This window comes from Microtus oregoni, unplaced genomic scaffold (genome assembly GCF_018167655.1).
Source record: "Microtus oregoni isolate MIOR12 unplaced genomic scaffold, Mior012 000003F_ref0000135, whole genome shotgun sequence".
NCBI classification, from domain to species: Eukaryota; Metazoa; Chordata; class Mammalia; order Rodentia; family Cricetidae; genus Microtus; species Microtus oregoni.
In genome coordinates this window covers 33845048-33862959 of record NW_024543062.1, presented here as the reverse complement: position 1 = coordinate 33862959, position 17912 = coordinate 33845048, and the positions used below count along the sequence as shown (strand labels likewise).

Sequence of the window (17912 nt, the reverse complement as noted above, 5' to 3'; positions counted from 1 at the left end):
CTTGGGACACAAATCTTTTACAATAAACTTAGAGAGGAAGGCAGCGTTCACCCAAAGGATCAGCAGAAAGCCAACGGCAGGTCGCCCAAAGTGACTCCCAAAGCCGAGCACAGAAGACAGTCCTCCAGAATCCCCACGGTCTGAGATGAGACCCCACCCCAAATGGACACATACACTCTGCAGGACAAAGAGCTCACCCCCTTGCTGAGCTGTGGTGATGTTTTCTTACTGAAGATCTCAGAGAGTAGGACCACGTCTCTGTCATTCTCCTCTGGATACCCAGCACGGCCTTAAAGGTCAGATTCTTATCTGTGTGAGATGATGACCCCCCAGAGCCTCCACTATGGGGTTCAGATCAAGTCCATCCTCCCCCACTGAGGCTAAGTACAGCAAGCCTTCCTCTTCTGGCTCCCAGGACCCGCCACCCTCCTAAAAGGAAACACACTTCTCACTCATACCTGACATCCTCGACATCATCACAGGCCTAGCTCCTAGCTCCTCCCCCACAGGGACATCACAGCATGCCTCTGGAAGGCAGAAGAGCCAATCCTGGCCCAGGTGAGGACCACGCCCAAGCCCTGCCTTGGTCCAAGAGCCACCTGCCTCCTCCTTCCCTGCCACCCAGAGCATCCTTCACAAACATGGATACTGTGGTTTCCTCAGTGATCCAGGAAAACTCGGAGCAAGCTGGGCAACTTAGGGCCAGCAGAGGGGGAGTCCGGACAGAGTAGGGGCCTGGAACTCTGACCTCAGTACTGCTGCCATTGCTGGAAGCCTATCCCTCTCTCTGGACCCTGAGACACATCTGCCCTGCCATACAAGGCAATGGCTGGGAATGAAAGCAGCCTTCCTAGACCACAGCAGAGAACATGTCTGGAGTCAGAGGGAGGTACAGGGCTCATCCAGGCCACTGTAAGTCACCAGAACTGAAGAGACACCCTGACTCTCAACCCAGGGCTCAGATTTGCTCTTTCCTGACAATTGTACTACATCTGTATTCCAGAGCCTGATCCAAGGAAGGGGAGGCATCTCGTAGCACATTCTCAGCCTGCTGCCACAGGAACCTGGAGCAGAGAGAAGCAACATGTCCTGTGGGAAACACTGCGGAGGCCTCTGTGTATGTGGAAGACCAAGGAGCCTACCCAAGATTACAAACGCCATCCCCAAGAGCCAGAGCCATCCACCAGACATCCACCCTCCCTCTTGGGGTTCCAGGGCCAACCCTCCTTTGCACATGCACCAGCAGAGAACAGGCTGGCGCCCCAGGACTAGGGAAGGGATACTTATCTGTAAGGCTGCTTCACAGGGTGCCCACGACCCTTCCCAATCCCCTGCTCTCCTCTGCGACCTGGGAACCAGCAGAAAGTCTGCAAATAAACCAGTGATCCTGTCACAGCATGCAAACCCAGGATCCTGGCCATTGCAAGGACGGTGGAAGTTTCCAGGGAACCCGAGCTCCTAGGTCAGGCTGACTGGGTCTCATAGCATAGAAAGGAAGCCATGGGTTGGTTTGGGAGTGAGAAAAGCCAGGATGAGGCTGTGGCTCTCCAATCCCACATGTGCAATGTGTGACTCTGAGTTGTTATTGCGGAAACTTGGCAGGATCTTTACCAGTTAGTGACCATGGCCCCTCAGCCTAGAGAATAAATGCAGAAACATAGGCTGTTTGTATTCTCAGGCATCATAGAACCTTGGAGGGGATACACTCCAGTTAGGAAGCATGGGGCAAATTAAAATCCCTAAAGACCAATACTAACACACAGTGGCATCAACTGGGCAGTTAAAGGAGCTGGGTTACTGACACACCTTGGACAAACTACGCAGGCTCTGCTAAGAAAAGACAAGTCCAAGCTGCATGTGGTAGCAGTACCCTCCTGGAATCCCAGCATTTGCGAGGCTGAGACAGGAGGGTCATGAGTTCAGGACCAGCCCAGGCTGAATAATGAGTATCTCTCTCTCTCTCTCTCTCTCTCTCTCTCTCTCTCTCTCTCTCTCTCAAAAATTAAAAATAAAACCTAAGAATATGAGTAGTGGATGTGGCCAAATTTATACAAAACGCCCATAGAAGAGAAAGGAAGTAGCTTATCACTAATGGGTGTGAAGAAGAATGGACTCGCAGCCTTGGGGATCTCACTAGGGCAATGGACACACGTCAATGACATTAAGTACAGCTGCAGGACTTGGTAACTGTAGTCAAAATCTCTGGGTTGCACCCTTAAGGTGTTGCATCGTGATAAAGCTGTATAAGCAGGGGCTGAGCCGCACAGGACTGATATACAGGGAGGTCACAGCCATTGGCCTTCTGAAGGCTGAGCCTGGGAGGGGACATGTAGGAAGGGACACACAGAAGTTTCTTTTTTTGTTTTGTTTTTCTTTTTCTTTTTAGCTTCTTAAAACTTTTGCATATGAGTGTCTTGCCTGCATGCATGTCTGTGCACCATGTACAGTATCTGAGAAGTTTGGAAGTGGGGTCAGATCCCTTGAAACTAGAGCTACACACTGCTGTGAGCCACCGCATGGTGCTGCAAATCAAACCTGGGCCCTCTGCAAGAGTGGCCAGTGCTCTTAACCACTGATTCATCTTTCCAGCTCCTGTTACTCATTTCTTAGACTCTCAAAGCCCAGGTTGGCTTCAAACGCACTATGTAGCCGGAGCTGACTCTGAACTTCTTCTCATCCTCTGACATCCACCTTCCAAGTGCTGGGATTCTAGGCTTATGTTACTGCATCCAGTTTGTGCTGTACTGGGGTCAAACCCAGGGTTTTGTGAATGGTAGGCACTCTGCCTGCCCCAAACCCATTATTTTGTACACTAATTAAAAAACAAGCTAACTACACCTCTATGGCATTATTTTCTACAAAAGATGTCCGTGCATGACAAAAAGACAGAGCTGAGATGCTCACGGTCAGAGGTGGTGTAGACTGTGGCTCACGGCTCTGCTCCCACACACAAAGTCAAGACCAGGAACACCTACAGAAGACTCAATAAAGGACTAGCACCCAGAAGACATAGGTCTCTCCTACCTTGAGGTGTGGGAGACTCAGAAGCTGTTGGCTGACCTCTGCCACCTGCATCCATGCAGGAGATGAAGACTTGCTTCTTTCCCAGGTACCACTGACACACGGCAGCCATGTGCATGTGAACAGACAGGCCTCACACCTATCACAGGGGGGGGGATGAAGAGTGGGTACACACCACTACACACACTGGCATCACCACAACCCTCAGAGAGAGGTGGGAAGGACATGCAATTCACACCAAAGCTCCCAGCACACCCAGGCCACCCAAGAAAGGCACAAGGCTCCTGTATCCGTGAAGAGCTGCCAGGGAGAAGGTGGAGGGCTTCAGCGGAGGTCCCGGGTGCTTCTCTTTCTCCTGCCCTTTCGGTCGCTCACACTGAGAAAGCAGACAAGAGCCCGCTGGCCCAAACCACTTTGGAGTCTCAGGTGCCCTGAGCTTCAGAAGCCTCTGGGGATCTAAAGCTGGGGGGCGGGGGTTTCCAGAGATCAGCAGGAAGTGACCTGAGCAAAGGTGGAGCCCGAAAGGAAGTGCCTGAAGCCAGAGGAGGGGTGGGGGAGGCCGGGGAAGGGAGCTGAGCTGAGAACAAACCAGCACGGAGAATGAGAGAGACCCACAGACATTGTGGAAATTTACAAGTTTCATGCCTATGGGGGTCAGTTTACAGCAGCTGCTTTCGTGTTCCCAGGGTAAGTCATTAAGTCCCCTTTTAAGGGACAGGTGGCACCACACCTGTCACAAACACATACCAGATCCAGGTTTGAAACTTGACTCCAAATTAAATTGCTGTGTGGCCTTTAACAGGTCACTTTACCTCTCTGATTTACACCCAATATCTAAGTGCAAGATGATGATGATGATGATGATTTGATTGGGGAGGATCCCATGTAGCCCAGGCTTGCCTGGAACTTGCTCTGTATCCAAAAATAACTGTGAACTCCTCATCCTCCTGCCTCCACCGCCCAAGTGAGATCACGGACACATGCCACCTCCCAGACCTAAGTAGCTTATCTTCAGGAGTCCACAGAGCAGTTAAGGTTCCTTTTTATTTGTTTCCTACTCTGCACCCTCAGGGAAACAATGGTCAAGGCTGCCATTGCCTTTCCTTCCTCCAGAGGGACCACCTGGCACCAGGGGCAGGGGAACACCTGCCTCATCTGAGCTCATCAATGCAGAAAAGAATGAGAGACAGATGTTACCCTCAGCCTTCCGGTGCTTCTGAACATCTTGACTATTGTTTCACAGAGTGATAAATGAGCCAGGCCTCAAAAGCGGCCTGGGGAGGGGGGGCTGTGACTGAGAGCGGAGCCTCAAGCTGTTCACTAGCCCATTGAACCCACACAAAAGGCCCAGTGCCCCAAGCAACTATTCCAACAGCAGAAGGCAGAAGGTCATCTAGAAGGGCAGATGCCACACAAGTGAGCGGGCCGGGAGACAGGTGTGGAACAGGGTCTGCCCCCAGCATTGGCCCCTGACACTGGTTCACAGCCAACAGCCCCCCACACCCAAGAATATGACTCCACACTACAGGGTCCCACTCTGTAGACCAGGCTGGCCTGGAACTCACAGAGGACCACCTGCGTCTGCCTCCCAGGCTGGAATTAAAGGCGTGCTCCTGCACCACCATACCTGGGTAAGGATCATAAATTTAAGGCCAACCTGGGTTACATCATAACACTCTGCCTTAATTTATTATTTTTTTAATTTTTAATTTTGGGTGATCCTCCTGCCTCAGCCTCCCAAGTGTTGAGATGGCAGGGGTGAACTGCTAACCTGACTTCTCTCTCTCTCTCTCTCTCTCTCTCTCTCTCTAACCTTCACTTGCTCAAACTTTTGTAGCCTAGGGTATTCTCCAACTTGGCATCCTCCTGCCTCAGGCCTCCAAGCACTGAGACTGCAAGGACCATGCCTCATTTTTTTTTTTTTATGCAAGGTAAGGGAGATTGTCTTCACCCTGCTGGGAAAGATTCGGGTACTTCTTTGGGGCCCTGAAGATATCAGGTGTGCCCCCCCCCCCCCCCCCCAGCGCTCTTACGGGGCAGAGAGATGGGCTAAATTTTCTGCATGGTCTGCATAGGGAGGACTTCGGAGCCCTTCTCAACCTCAACCGCAAGGAATACTAAAAGGACACAATGTGGGGCAGGCAGGAGATAAAGTTGCTCACATAGCATTCTTTCTATAGGAAAGTAACCAGACTCTGGGTGGGGTGAGTTCAGTCTCCTCCCAAAACAGGGATCCGATGGAGTGGACCCAGGAACCTGCTTGCCGCCACTGCTTCTCGGTTGGTGACGGGGAGGGGGCAGTGTTGGGGGACATTGGACCCCATCTGGGAGCAGGAGACATTCTGAACACCTCCAGATGCGCAGCCCAGCTCCAGATGTGCTGAAAGCGTGGGGCCACGTGGCGAGACACCAGCTCACTTGCGGAGAGCCCCGGGAGTGAGGTTACTCATCCCTGCCGGAGGCTCTCCTGGGAAGAGCGCTCTGGGAAGGCAGCACAAACCTGCTTCCAGCAAGTTCTCGCTCTGTGCTCGCTCTCGCTCCCCGCGCCCCTCCCTCCAGTAGGTGGGGGCGTTTTCCTGGCGCGACTTCGCTCCGCAGTGGGGTGTGCGCGCCAGCAATCCCGGGCGCCTGGAGGCCTGTGCTGGGAGTCTGGGACTAGAGTGGGAGGCCGGGGTCCCTGGAATCCCTCTGTCCAAGAAATAATCTCGTTCGTGTCCAGGATAAGAGAGGTCTGAACCTTTCCCTCTCAAATCCCCAGCCTCTGCCAAGAATGTCTCAGAGCCTAGGAGGGTTGGGGAACCAAATTACTAGGGTGGACCCAGATCGTTTTGGAGATTCCACGTGGGCTTCAGAATTCATCGTGTTTGGATTCAAAAATCATTGGCTTTGTGACCTTGGACAGGCTGATACCCCTCTCTGGACTTACTTTTCCTCATCTCTAAAATGGGTTCTTACCACTTTGCGGGGCTGTTTTGCCAAAGCGGTGGCTCCCCGAGGGAGGATGTCTGATCATCATCCAGAGCGATGTCGCAATGAGGGTGCGGAGATGCACTGGACGCCCCAGTCTGGAATGAGTCCCAGAAGTGGAGGAAGGGTAAGGGCCTGGTGTGAGGGAAGGGGAGTCAGGGACATCACCAGCTAACCCACCCTCCTTGCTGAGATCTCTTGGGCGCAGTCCCCGGCCTAGGCAGTTACCTGCTAACCTTGTGGGTTGGTGTGTATTGGGGTCTCCAAGCCCATGTACATTTAGCTGTGGGGGAAGGGAAGGGTCTTTGTTTCCCCTCAGACCATGACTGCGAGACCCTCCCCCTCCCCAGAACCCTCCGTGTCCCAATTCCCATGACCCATCCATTGGAGCATCACATCTGGCCATTGCGGGTTGGGGGTCCCGTCACTCACCCAGTGCGGGCCACCACTTCCCTGGGACTGTGAGACCCCCATCGCCCTCCCAGGAATCAGGTGTGCCTGGCTGGGAGAGGGAATGGCGACTCCGGCTTACCTTGGCTCCTCGCTCCTGCGGCTGGAGTGCAGAGGGCTCTTTGTGCCCTGCTTTCAACAAAACTAGGGGAGCCCCTGCAAGCGCCTCCCCTCGTAAACTCCTCCCCGTACTGGTCCGCAGCCTCCCTCCCTACGGCCCCCCAGTGCAGTCGACTTCGTCTTCTCATTTACTGCAGCGCCCATGAAATTTTAATGCAGGAGCGGCTGGCGGTCGGAGGTGCCGCACCCGGCCTCCGGGATGGGGGTGGGGGCGACCCCGACAAGCACCTGGCTTGCAGTCCGAGGGTCAGGGCAGCTTGACGTGGGATGAACATTTCCCCGCCCCCCCCCCCCCCCCCGCCCGCGCTTCACAAAGGGGCTAGTGCGAGCCTCAGCCTCAGCATCCCTGCCTGCAGCGCTGCCATAGCAACGTTGGCCAGTGGAGAGGCGCCGACTGTCGGAGGCGCGGCCAAGGACTTGGTGCTAAAGCAAGAGAAGCCCAGGCTTGGATCCCAAAAGAGGACCGGGTACCTACCTTAGCCCACAGGACCCGGGCGTGGCTCCCAGGGAACTCTGCTAGGTAGACCCATGGTCAGGAGGACAAAAAGATTCGAACCCAAGTCTGTGGCAACCATCTACAGTTTTGGCATCTGCTTTGCCTGCACTCTGGCACATATCCACAGGGATGCTAAAGAGTCACCAAGAGCTGCGGTTCTGTGATGCTCCTAGCCAACACCATCCACACACCCTTCGAGACCATGATGTAACTGTCACCTCCTCGGACCCACTACAGTGCCACCGAACCAAAACTTATAAAATGGAACCACCAGGCGACGTTAATGCCCCTTCCAGCTGAGCAACCGTTGTGCTAGATCATCCCTGCTTCTAGAACGAGCACTGATCCTCAGCTTAAATCTAAGCTCTGACCTTGCCCTTGACCAGATGTGACCAGATGTGCATGGGTGTCTCCCCAGATTGGGTCTCTATCCCTTTCCAGTCTGGGGGGAGGGGAGAGACGCTAAATAGGGAAAGGGCACCTGGTGCACGTCTGCGCTGGGGGCAGCAAGCCATTCTCCGATTTAAGCTAGCTCACCCTTTTTTTCTTTTTTAATTTTTTTTATGAATTTATTCAGTAGCGCTGGATAGGCCCTCACACAGTGTGCCTGTGGGGCTCAGAGGAAAACAAAATGTGTTCTCTCCTCCTACCTTGCAGGTTCAGGGAATGGAACTCAGCTGGAATCAGGCGAGGCGTAGCAGCAAGTGACCTGCTCAACTGTGTGCCTGGCCCAGCCCTCGCCTTTCCTTTGCACACTTTGGTATCTGTTCGTCTTCACTGCTCACATCTAGAGGCTGTGAGAGGTGATTGGCTGCACACAGCCTCTCTGAGGGACCCACGAGAGATTTGAACTCGTGCTTCCTGTGCACATCTCTCGCTGAAGAACCCCCAGCCTGCCCTTCAGCAGACCCACAAGCACACATTCAACTTGCAGAGCTGGAGGATAACACGGGATAACTGATGGCACCAGCACAGCCTAGGATACACCCCTGCCAGGGACAAAGCCCTTATATGGGCCAATTAGCAAATCAAACGTGCTTGGGTCATGATTCCTAGAGCAGAGCTCCGGACCTTGGCTTCCCCTTCCAACCTTCCCATGATACAAGCCCAAAGGTTGGCAGCGAACAGGGAGGGTACACACAGATGGCCTCTTTCTTCTCTGAGACGCCCAAGCAATCCCTATCAACCTTGTTTCCATAGTCAAAGACCTGACAAAACCAGCCTAAGGAGGGGAGGGTTCATCTTGGCTCCTGTTTGAGGGTGTAGTCCAGCATGGTGGAGAAGGCAAGGCTGCCAGCATGTAAGGCATCTGCTCACACTTCATCTGCAGGCAGCAAGTGAAGAGGGGTGAAGACCGCTGCTCAACTCAGCCCCAGCATCCAGACCATAGGATGGAGCCGTCCACATCCAGCCGTTCACATCCAGCATGTAAGGCATCTGCTCACACTTCATCTGCAGGCAGCAAGTGAAGAGGGGTGAAGACTGCTGCTCAACTCAGCCCCAGCATCCAGACCATAGCATGGAGGCGTCCACATCCAGGTGGGTCTTCCCTCCTCAGCCAAACCTCTCTGACTGCATCCTTACAGGCACACCCAGAGGTGTGTCTCCCAGGCGACCCCAAATCCAGACAAGCTGACCTTGAAGATGAACTGTCAACTGTCTTTCTTATACCGTGTTCTTGAATCCTCTACGGTCCAGTTTCATTATCCATTTAGGAAAAGATTTGAGGTACTTGCCTGCCACTGCTCTACTTCTCTTGTCCCCATCTTAATGTTTTCAGAAATCAGCGGTGTGTCTGTGTTTCTGCTTGCCAGTGTCTGGAGACATCTCGCCAAGGCAAGCATTGGGCAGGGTGGATCATTAGGGGATGCTGTGGGCTCTGTGTGAAAGCGGTTGTGCTTGGCACTATTAGACTCCAGGTGAGATGTAAATTGAGAGCAGCAAGGAGGGGGTAGACCCCATGTCTAGCAGACCCGCAAGCCAGCCTGAGCTTGCCAGATATCCTCTGTCCCTGGTTCTCCATCATTCTTCATCTAGTCCTGTGGATGCACTTAGACCTTTGACCTCCTTTTGCCCATCTGCTGAAAACAAAATGGAGTGTGCCACTCTCTACTCTCTTCCCTCTACACAGTGTGTTCTTTGGGATTCCCAGACAGCCTAGCAGTGAGAAATGGAGTCCATCCCACCTTCTCACTTGTGTAGCTCTGACCTCATTTCATCGCCTAAGTAGTGATGGTGAGTGAACACAACCAACATCACCATTGCTGGCCAAAGATCCTGTCTGTGGGAGATGCTTAGAGATGCAGCTACCTTGAGCTCTAGAGCCCCCAAGACACTGAGCCACATCCCCTGTCTAACTTTCTTTAAGGTGATCCCAGCAACTCTTGTTGGGTGCTGGTTGTCAGGGCAACAGGAGTAGGTGCTATCAGACTTCAAAAGATGCACTTGAGAATAAAACAGGCACCTAATCTGATCTGGTGCCCCACCCCTTCACGTGCGGCGTTATGGCTTCAAGGAGCAGCCCATAATTCCAGGGGGACTCCGTGACAACGTGTCTAGGAAAGAAGAAACAGAAGAGCACATTCTTGGGGCTGGAGAGATGGTTCAGAGGTTGGGGGCGTTGCCTGTTCTTCGAGGGTCCTGGGTTCGGTTCCCGGCAGCCACATGGTGGCTCACGGCCATCTGTGGTGGGGTCTGGTGCCCTCTTCTGGCCTGCAGGCATACACACAGAGTGTTGTATACATAATAAATAAATAATTTTAAAAAAAGAAAAAAGAAGAGCACATTCTTCTTCTCATCCCTAAAGAGATGTCTAGAGAACTGGGCCCATCAAATCCCTGCAGCTAGTTCCAAGTCCCACTATCCCCTTCAGAAGCAGTGAGTCAAGTTTATGACCACACCCTTGTAGGACACTATTGTGAGTGCTTTACCCTCGCTCCTTCCTCCAAGCCTCTGAGAAATTGTTGGTACCATTCTACTCAAACACATAAAGTCTCTCAGAGCAGACTCTGAGAAAGCCAGCGACTTCCCTGGGGGGAGCCAGGCTATGAGGGGAACGTGGCGCTCTGAGAGCATCTGCACCCATGTTCAGTCCATTGTCCCCTGGGAAGCAATGAGCCACACTTAGCTGAGCATGAATGCATTGTTGTGCTGCAGTCCTTCCCAGGTGCAGCCACCGCCCTGGAGTCAACTTCTGTCTCCCTTCAGAAGGAACACTAGCTCAGGGGCACCACAGCAGCCGCTATCCGTGATCTGTTCGCTATTCCATGTTCCCTCTGGGGTGGGTAGATCTTGGTTCACAGCTCCATGTGAAGTCACATGCCGTCACGTTGGGACACACAGGTCTCACAGGACTTGTGCAGCGAGCACTCTTACCCACGGAGGCATTTTCAGCCCTGATTTTAGCTGCTTAAACTGAAGGTCACAGCCTCGTATTGGGTCATGTAACTGAACATGAGGTTACAAGAGAAACTGGCATCAGTAAGAGGCTTCTGAAATGCAAAGGTTAAAAAAAAAAAGGATCCAAAATCAATCATGTAAGACTCCAAGATGCTTCTGGCAGCGCCCCCCACGTTGCATCTCATGGCTTCCCTACAGCCTTGGCTCTGAACACGCAACACACACTTGCTACTCAGAGCCTGAAGTGTCCAGGCCGAGGCCTAGGACTGGCCTACATTAGGAATTATGGCTCAGACTGCATGCAAAGTTGTTTGCTCCTTTCAAACACAGTGGCTGAATTGTGGAAAACAAGCATTTATTGGTTTCCTGCCATTGCTCTCAGTATGAATTGGTTCACCTTTGGATTAGATTGCTAGAATGTTTGAATTTAAAATTGCTATTTGAGTGACTGATTTGGGTTTCATTTTTTTCAAAAAAAAATGAATTTGGGCTTGGACAGAATTTCCAGAACTTTCTGAATTAGCCTTAATGTTTCCACCATGTGTACCATATGTGAAATAGCATTTCAGATTCGACAGTTATAAAATCAAGCTATTAATCAACTCTGAAGAGCTGAAAATGCCCTGGGTTCTGCAGGATCAGACATCTGGTAAAATCCTCTCGTGGGATACCTTCTGCCTCCGGTAAGAGCTGAGCTCATAGAAAAGAAGTGCTTTGTTTTATTTATTTATTTATTTATTTGTTTGTTTGTTTATGGTTTTTTTTCAAGACAGGGTTTCTCTGTAGTTTTAGAGACTGTCCTGGAACTCGTTCTGTAGACCAGGCTGGTCTTGAACTCACAGAGATCCACCTGTCTCTGCCTCCTGAGTGCTGGATTTAAAGGCGTGTGCCACCACCACCTGGCCTAAAGAAGTGTTTTCAGGTCAAACATGTGTGGACTGGAGAGAAGGCTCAGTGGCTAAGAGCAAGTACTGCTCCTAAGAGGATCTGAGTGCCCTTCCCAGGACCCACATCAGGTATCTCACACCCATTCCTAACTTCAGCTTTTGGGGATCCTGTGCTCCCTTCTGGCCTCCTCTGGCACCTGCACTCATATGGACATATCCCCACCCACACACATTTATACCTAATTTAAAGTATATAAAAACTCTAAAAAGAACTTTTCCATTTTTATGTGTGTGCTGTGATGTAATATGTATATTGGTGTTTTGTATACATGTTACTGTGCATGTCTATGGGGGACCACAAGTGTGTGACTGTGTGTTCATATGTATGTCGAGGCCCCTAGGTTGATAATGGAAATTATCCTACATTGCTCTTCCTACTTATTCCCTGAGTCAGGGACTCTCCATCAAACCCAGAGTTCACCAATATGGCTAGCCAGCTTGCCTGGGGCATCCTTTCTGCGGCTGGAATTTGGCCAGGCACCATGTTGGGATTCAGGGACCCAAACTTCAGGCCCTCCCCTGTGCACAGCAAGCTCTGTCACCACTAGGCTCTCCTCAGCCTTGATGTTAATCTCTCTGTGGTGTGTCTTTGGTGACTGCTTCCTTTGTCCACCTGTTCTGCTATCTTTCCACTCAGGATCAGGTCCACATTTTTCAGGTGAAAGGGTCATGAGTGGGAGAAGTCAGAACCCCTGCTGTGGGCCGCAGTTCTGCTGATGAAACATCCAAATCTAAGCTGCCTGAATTGGCTCTGCCTCTGTGGGTACCATGGTGGTGGGCAGCAGTCACACACGGAGAGAGGAGACCTCAGAGGCCTAGTTTGTTCTCTCTCTCTCTCTCTCTCTCTCTCTCTCTCTCTCTCTCTCATTTTGAAGCATAACTGGATTTTCTCCCTATGATTATCCCATGGCTCAGGTCTCTCCCACCCCCGGCTCGTAGACCCCACCACGTTCCCATTCCCAGGCAGTTACTGCAAAAGGCCTTAGGAACAAATGCACTCCTGCACGGCAGCACACAGCGCCGAGCCTTGTTCATTGTGCATGTCCATGTCTTCCCTGCACCATGCTCATGGTCACTCATCAGGCCTCTTTGTCTCAGCAGGGTTTGAACTACACCTGCTTCATGGAATAAAGTCTGGGGCAGCCAGGACTCATCCCATCGCTTCATTTAGTAAGCAAGCAAACAGCAAGGCTCAGCGGCCAGGACACTGCTCCCAAGGACAGACATCTCTGGGGCCTCCCGACCCCACGCTTGATTCCTTGTTGAGTCTTCCCTGCCCCCTCACTCTTGGGCACCTAGGGCTGCATGCTGCCCCCTGTCCCTCTGTCACCTTGTCCCTTTGTCCCCACCCCGTCCCGCTCTCCACCCTTGCTCATTCAGCTTCTTTATCTGGCCCTTTGTGTCTGAATCAGAGAAGGGCAGGGCTTGCCTCCTTCGTCCTGCCTCATAATCCATCTGCAAACAGTCCTGCAGCCGCCCAGACGCCCGCACCTGCTCCTAGGCTCCCAGCCGCGCAGCAGGTGCCGCCCAGCCAATCGCAAAGCTACTGCAGAGAGAAAAGCACCGGCCAGGCCTCCAGCTGCTCCTCTGCCTCCCGAAGCAGGGACAAAGTCTTTCAGCTTTTCCCGACGCGACAGATGCTGAGGGGCCAGTGCGGGGGCAGAAGGAACTGGGGCTGGGGGAGGTGAGCCCTGTGGAAGACCTCACAGATACCACACTCACAGCACCAATACCCCACTGGATCCTCTCCAAAATCTCACTGTGTCATCCCCACCCCCACCCCACACTGAAACACTAAACATGTTGCCTGCTCCTGCTACCCCTGCCTGGTGCCCCCAGCCTGTTCCCTTTGCCGGTTCCAGGAATCTCTGAAAATGCAGGCTGACCTCATCTCTCCTCCACCACAGCCCCTCCGGCCTCACAATGAGCAGCAAGCTTTATGCTGGCCTTCAAAGTCCTGCCCTGGCCTTGGCTGCCTGCTGGCTCTGTGATCCCATACCTAGCTCTGGCATTGCCAGCTGGGCATATCCAGCCCAGCCTCTTGCTCTCTGGGGGCCCTGTTCATTTCCAGATTAAGTCAGTTTTCTTAGGTTCATGACGACTGGAAGATCAGCCTCTCCTTTGGAACTGATGTGAACATGAGATTATATACGCATTTATATGCATTTATGTGCCTACACACATTCACACATGTACACACATCTACATACATCCCCACAATACACACATACACAAATATGCACACACATGTATATACATACGTGCACACACCGTGCCCACACGCATTGGCACACACATGCTAGCCTGTGGAAATTCTCAGGGAAGACATTTGCCCTGTCCCCCTCTCGCTTCACAGCTTGACCGAGTCTGCCAGGGTGAGGGCCTCCATGTCCGTCGTGTAGAGAGGACAGCTGAACAGGCTGTGATCTGGAAGGCCTTTTGGACACATTATACAGACATGTAAGCCAATCTGTAAGAGCAGAGTGTGGGCCTGGGTCTGTTTCCCTGTGGCCTGAGACAGAGAAGTCCATATCTCCAAGCAGCCCCAGCTCCGCCTGTCTCCCAAAGGCAACCCTCTCCTGTAGAAGGCTACCCAGCCCTCAATGAAGTCGCAGACTCTCTAGGGATACACCTGACTTATCTGGGTTGGTAACAGTGTCTTCCTCCTCTTCTCACATGGATTGTACATGCCTGCCCTCCATTTGCACACAGGCAGGGTCACTGTGCTCATAGAGCAAACACTACGGGTTCCTTGAGAGACCCTAAGGTTGGGTGGCCGTGGGAGGGACCTGCACACTCAGAGTCTGGTGAGTGCCACTCCAGGATTGACACTACAGTTGCTACAGACCCAGCCAGCTGAGGTTGTGCCCATTTTACAGACAAGGAATCTGGGGCAGGTCTGAGCCAAGGTACAGCCCTGGCATTCTTCATCCAAGTCCAGCCCAGCCTCCACTCCCACCACTGCCCAGCAGCCCCAGGGAGATCCTCTCAGCCCAGCCGCATCCACTCCCCTGCTATCCACCACAGCCACTCTGCACATCAGCACATTCAGTATTTATGAGATGCCTCTGGTTCTCTGGGGACCAGCCGCATCCTCCCTGTATGGGTGGAGGAGGGAGGCAGGGCTCTGCAGCCAGAATGGTGAGCCTCTCTAGTCTGACTTCTGATGCACCTGTTAAGCAGAGTAGGGCTGGAAACACAAAGGGGCTTCTAGTGACTTTCCTGCGACTTGTCTGAGGCATTTGCAGAGAGCCCAGGAGGGGGATGGGTAGGCAGAAGAGTGATTGAGATGCTCATGGGTCCAGACACAAGAAAGGAAAGTCAGTTGTTCAGAGTGTGGGTGTGCAGGGTATGGGTGTGCAGGGTGTAGGAATGCTCTTTCTGAAACAGTGTTGGACTTTGTCCCCCTTACCCCACAAAGAGGTGAGTTAAGATGGCCTTAAGGATGCTATCCAGGCCTAGGCATGGACCAGTGGGAGTGTTCTAATATAACACACACAGATTTCTGGATTTGATCCCAGCATCACACAAACACACACACACACATACACACACACACACGGAGTCAGTTAGTATAACCGGATGACTGAATACAAATAAGAACTGGGAGATGGCTCAGTTGGTAAAGTGCTTGCTCGCAGCCATAGGGTTGTGTTTGTTTTCCTAGCACCCACATTAAAAGGGCTGGCACTGTGAGGTGCTCCTGTAATTCCAGCCCCAGGGAAACAGAGACAAACTGAGCCTCAGGGCTCACTAGCCACCCAGCCTCATCTAATCAGAGAGCTCTAGGCCAGAGAGAGACCCTGTCCCAAAGGAGGATGACACTAGGATCGTGCCCCACCTCTCCAGCCTGCGTAGGCACAGGCACACACGTGCACCAACAGCCACACCAGTAATAAAATATTACATATAATATAGTACATAAAGTCATGTAGGGAGCCTAGGGTTGGTGGTACACGTCTGTAACCCCAACACTTCGGTGGCCGAGGCAGGAAAATCAGCTCAAGTCTAGCCTGGGATACACAGACAAAATAAGAAACAAAATAAGAAGAATGGGACTTGGAAAAGATCTCATCACCAGAGATGTAATTATTCTAGATACCAGTCACTCTGCTCTGAACAGTTGCTGTGAGCTCGCTGATGGTTGATCTTGAGCATCCTGGAAGCCAATGAGAAAGGGGAATGCAAATTCACACATGTCCTCTGTGAGCCAGAAAACACCCAGGTGAGGAGACTCTGCTAGGGCTGCTTCGAGAGCAGAAAGGAGCTCACCGCGACCTCACCCAGAAGCCCCCTCTCCTTGGCAACAGCTCTTTCCTCTGGTAGACTCAACCTCCTCAGCTCCAGCACCCGACACCCCAGGGCAGGAGTCTTCAGCAGCATCTGGGCAGGTGGGTTTTCACATTTCACCACCAGGGGTCAGTGCTGCACAGGCTCTGATCCTCTACTGCACAGGAGAGAACCAGGAGTGGAGGAGCCTGAGAGTAGCCAGGGCCTCAGGAAAGAGGCCAGTAACAGCAGGGTGTGACTAGGGGAGGACTGAAGGGGGGCTGGGATAAGTGGAGGGAGGGTGTGATGGGATTCAACCTGCCATTTAGAGAATCAGCAGCTTGCGTCCAGTCTAAGCTAAAATCTGCCTGTGTCCCTCCCCACTCTCTTCCTCCCCCCTCCTTTCCTCCCTTCCTCCACTGGCTTGCAGATAAAGGAACTTGATAAAGCTTGTGACGTGAACTTGAACCTTGGAATCTGCATGGTGGAAGGAGAGAATCAACTCGAAAAGCTGTCCTCTGACCTCCACGTGCCAACCGAGGCACATGTGTGTGCGTGTACACACACACGAATAGTGGTAACACATTTTTAAGTGTAATAATAAGTTTTAAAACGTCCCCACCTGGCTGGCTCAAGGTGCCCAGCATGCTCACAAAGAGGAAGGGGTGCTTGGAGAGAATGGGGTGCCCGGTCCTCCGTGTGGGTTTGAGCACATCAGTGTGCTTTAGTCGGCCTCAGTTTTCCCACCTGAGTAAGGGACAAGAGGACAGGGTGGCGAAGATCGTGGTATTTATGGCTGAGACTGTGAGCTCCAGGCAGAAGTAGGGACACCTGCCCTCCCACAATGGAAGCTACAAGGGTGGGGACTAGGGAAGTAAAGTCAGGGTTGGAAAATGTCAACAGAATTTTAAATGTCGCAAGAAATCCAAGCCTAGCACCTGTTGGGTGGACACACGTGTGTTAGCTGCTCAAGCTGTCCATTTGACTACATCTGGAATTAACTAAAACCCAAAAATGGCTGGGCACACCCACAAGGTGAAAGACCCTACAGACCTCCTCCTCAAAACCCGCAGCTAGCATGCTCCCGGGGGAACTTCCTGTTTGCTTAAAAAAAAAATTCTCTGGCCCGGCAGTGGTGGCGCACGCCTTTAATCCCAGCACTCAGGAGGCAGAGGCAGGTGGATCTCTGTGAGTTCAAGGCCAGCCTGGTCTACAGAGCTAGTTCCAGGACAGGCTCCAAAGCCACAGAGAAACCCTGTCTCGAAAAAAAAAAAAAAAACCAAAAAAAAAAAATTCTCTGGATCAGCAGCCAGCCTGCTCTCGTAAGAACATCTCATGTGCTTGAGAGAGCAGGATGTCTATGAGTTAGGAAGACTGCAAGGCAGGATATCGATAAGATAGGACATCAACAAAGCAGGTTGACTGCAAAACAGGATATCTATAAGATAGGAACAGGATGACTGTTGCCAGACATCCATGCTGAGAGAGGAAACCATTCATGCCCCCCGCCTCATTCCAATAACCACACTTTTGCTTCTGTAAACTTGCTTTTTGCTCTTCCCTATAAAAAGCCCGCCCTCCAGTTGGCAGGCGCGCAAGTCTTCCAAGAGATCTTGCCGCCCGCAGGTACCTGTGTCTACTCAATAAACCTCTTGCTAATTGCATCCTGTGGTTTGGTCTCTGAGTGTCCTGGTTCTGGGGGTCTTCATCATCAGAGGAAAGGTCCTCTCTGAGGGTCTTTCAAAGGGACATTTAAAGTGGGAAGATCTACTTCCAAGCCAGATCTTTTGGGATAGGGAAATCTACCTCTAACCTGGGCCACACCTTCTGCTGGCAGCCTCTGCAAAGGGTGTGGAAGAAGGAAGCTTGCTCTCTCTTTTCCTGCTTCCTCGCTAGCAAGTCCATTCCTTCACTAGAATTGGGGTTCACTAGAATCAAGATCCCGGTGTATAATGAACGCCAGCTGAGACATCCAGCCTCATGGACGGCTGGATTCTTGGACTTTCTGTACATAGGCAGCCATTGTTGGACTAGCTGTCCTCAGCCTGTAAATCCAGATAGAGATTCATTCTACAAGTTCCGTTACTCTAGGGAACCCTGACCAATACAGCATGCAAGGATAGAGCCTCTCCCTCAGAGGCACAGATGCCTGTGGCCCTTCTGTTGCTCCCCTGATGTCCCTCCCTAAAGCATGGATCAGAACAGCCACGGGTGGGCAGGAAAGGGAGGCCCCACCCACCTGT

The 17912-nt window shown here is 52.2% G+C and overlaps 1 long non-coding RNA gene across 9 annotated transcripts in view; it reads right to left on the bottom strand.

Annotated features, from left to right (window-relative positions):
* Positions 1 to 6847, bottom strand: part of LOC121445145 — a 41181-nt gene extending 34334 nt beyond the window's left edge. For 4 of the 9 annotated variants that reach the window (XR_005973893.1, XR_005973876.1, XR_005973874.1 and 1 more), the window contains exons 1-5: positions 6521 to 6846; positions 6217 to 6271; positions 5977 to 6086; positions 3025 to 3160; positions 198 to 1367 (exon numbers count right to left, since the gene is read on the bottom strand). This is a non-coding gene — a long non-coding RNA (uncharacterized LOC121445145). Of the gene's footprint in view, positions 1 to 197; positions 1368 to 3024; positions 3161 to 5976; positions 6124 to 6216; positions 6272 to 6520 lie in introns of all 9 variants that reach the window. The other 5 variants (XR_005973892.1, XR_005973890.1, XR_005973888.1 and 2 more) reach the window with 5 other exon arrangements.
* Positions 6848 to 17912: the final 11065 nt, after the last annotated feature.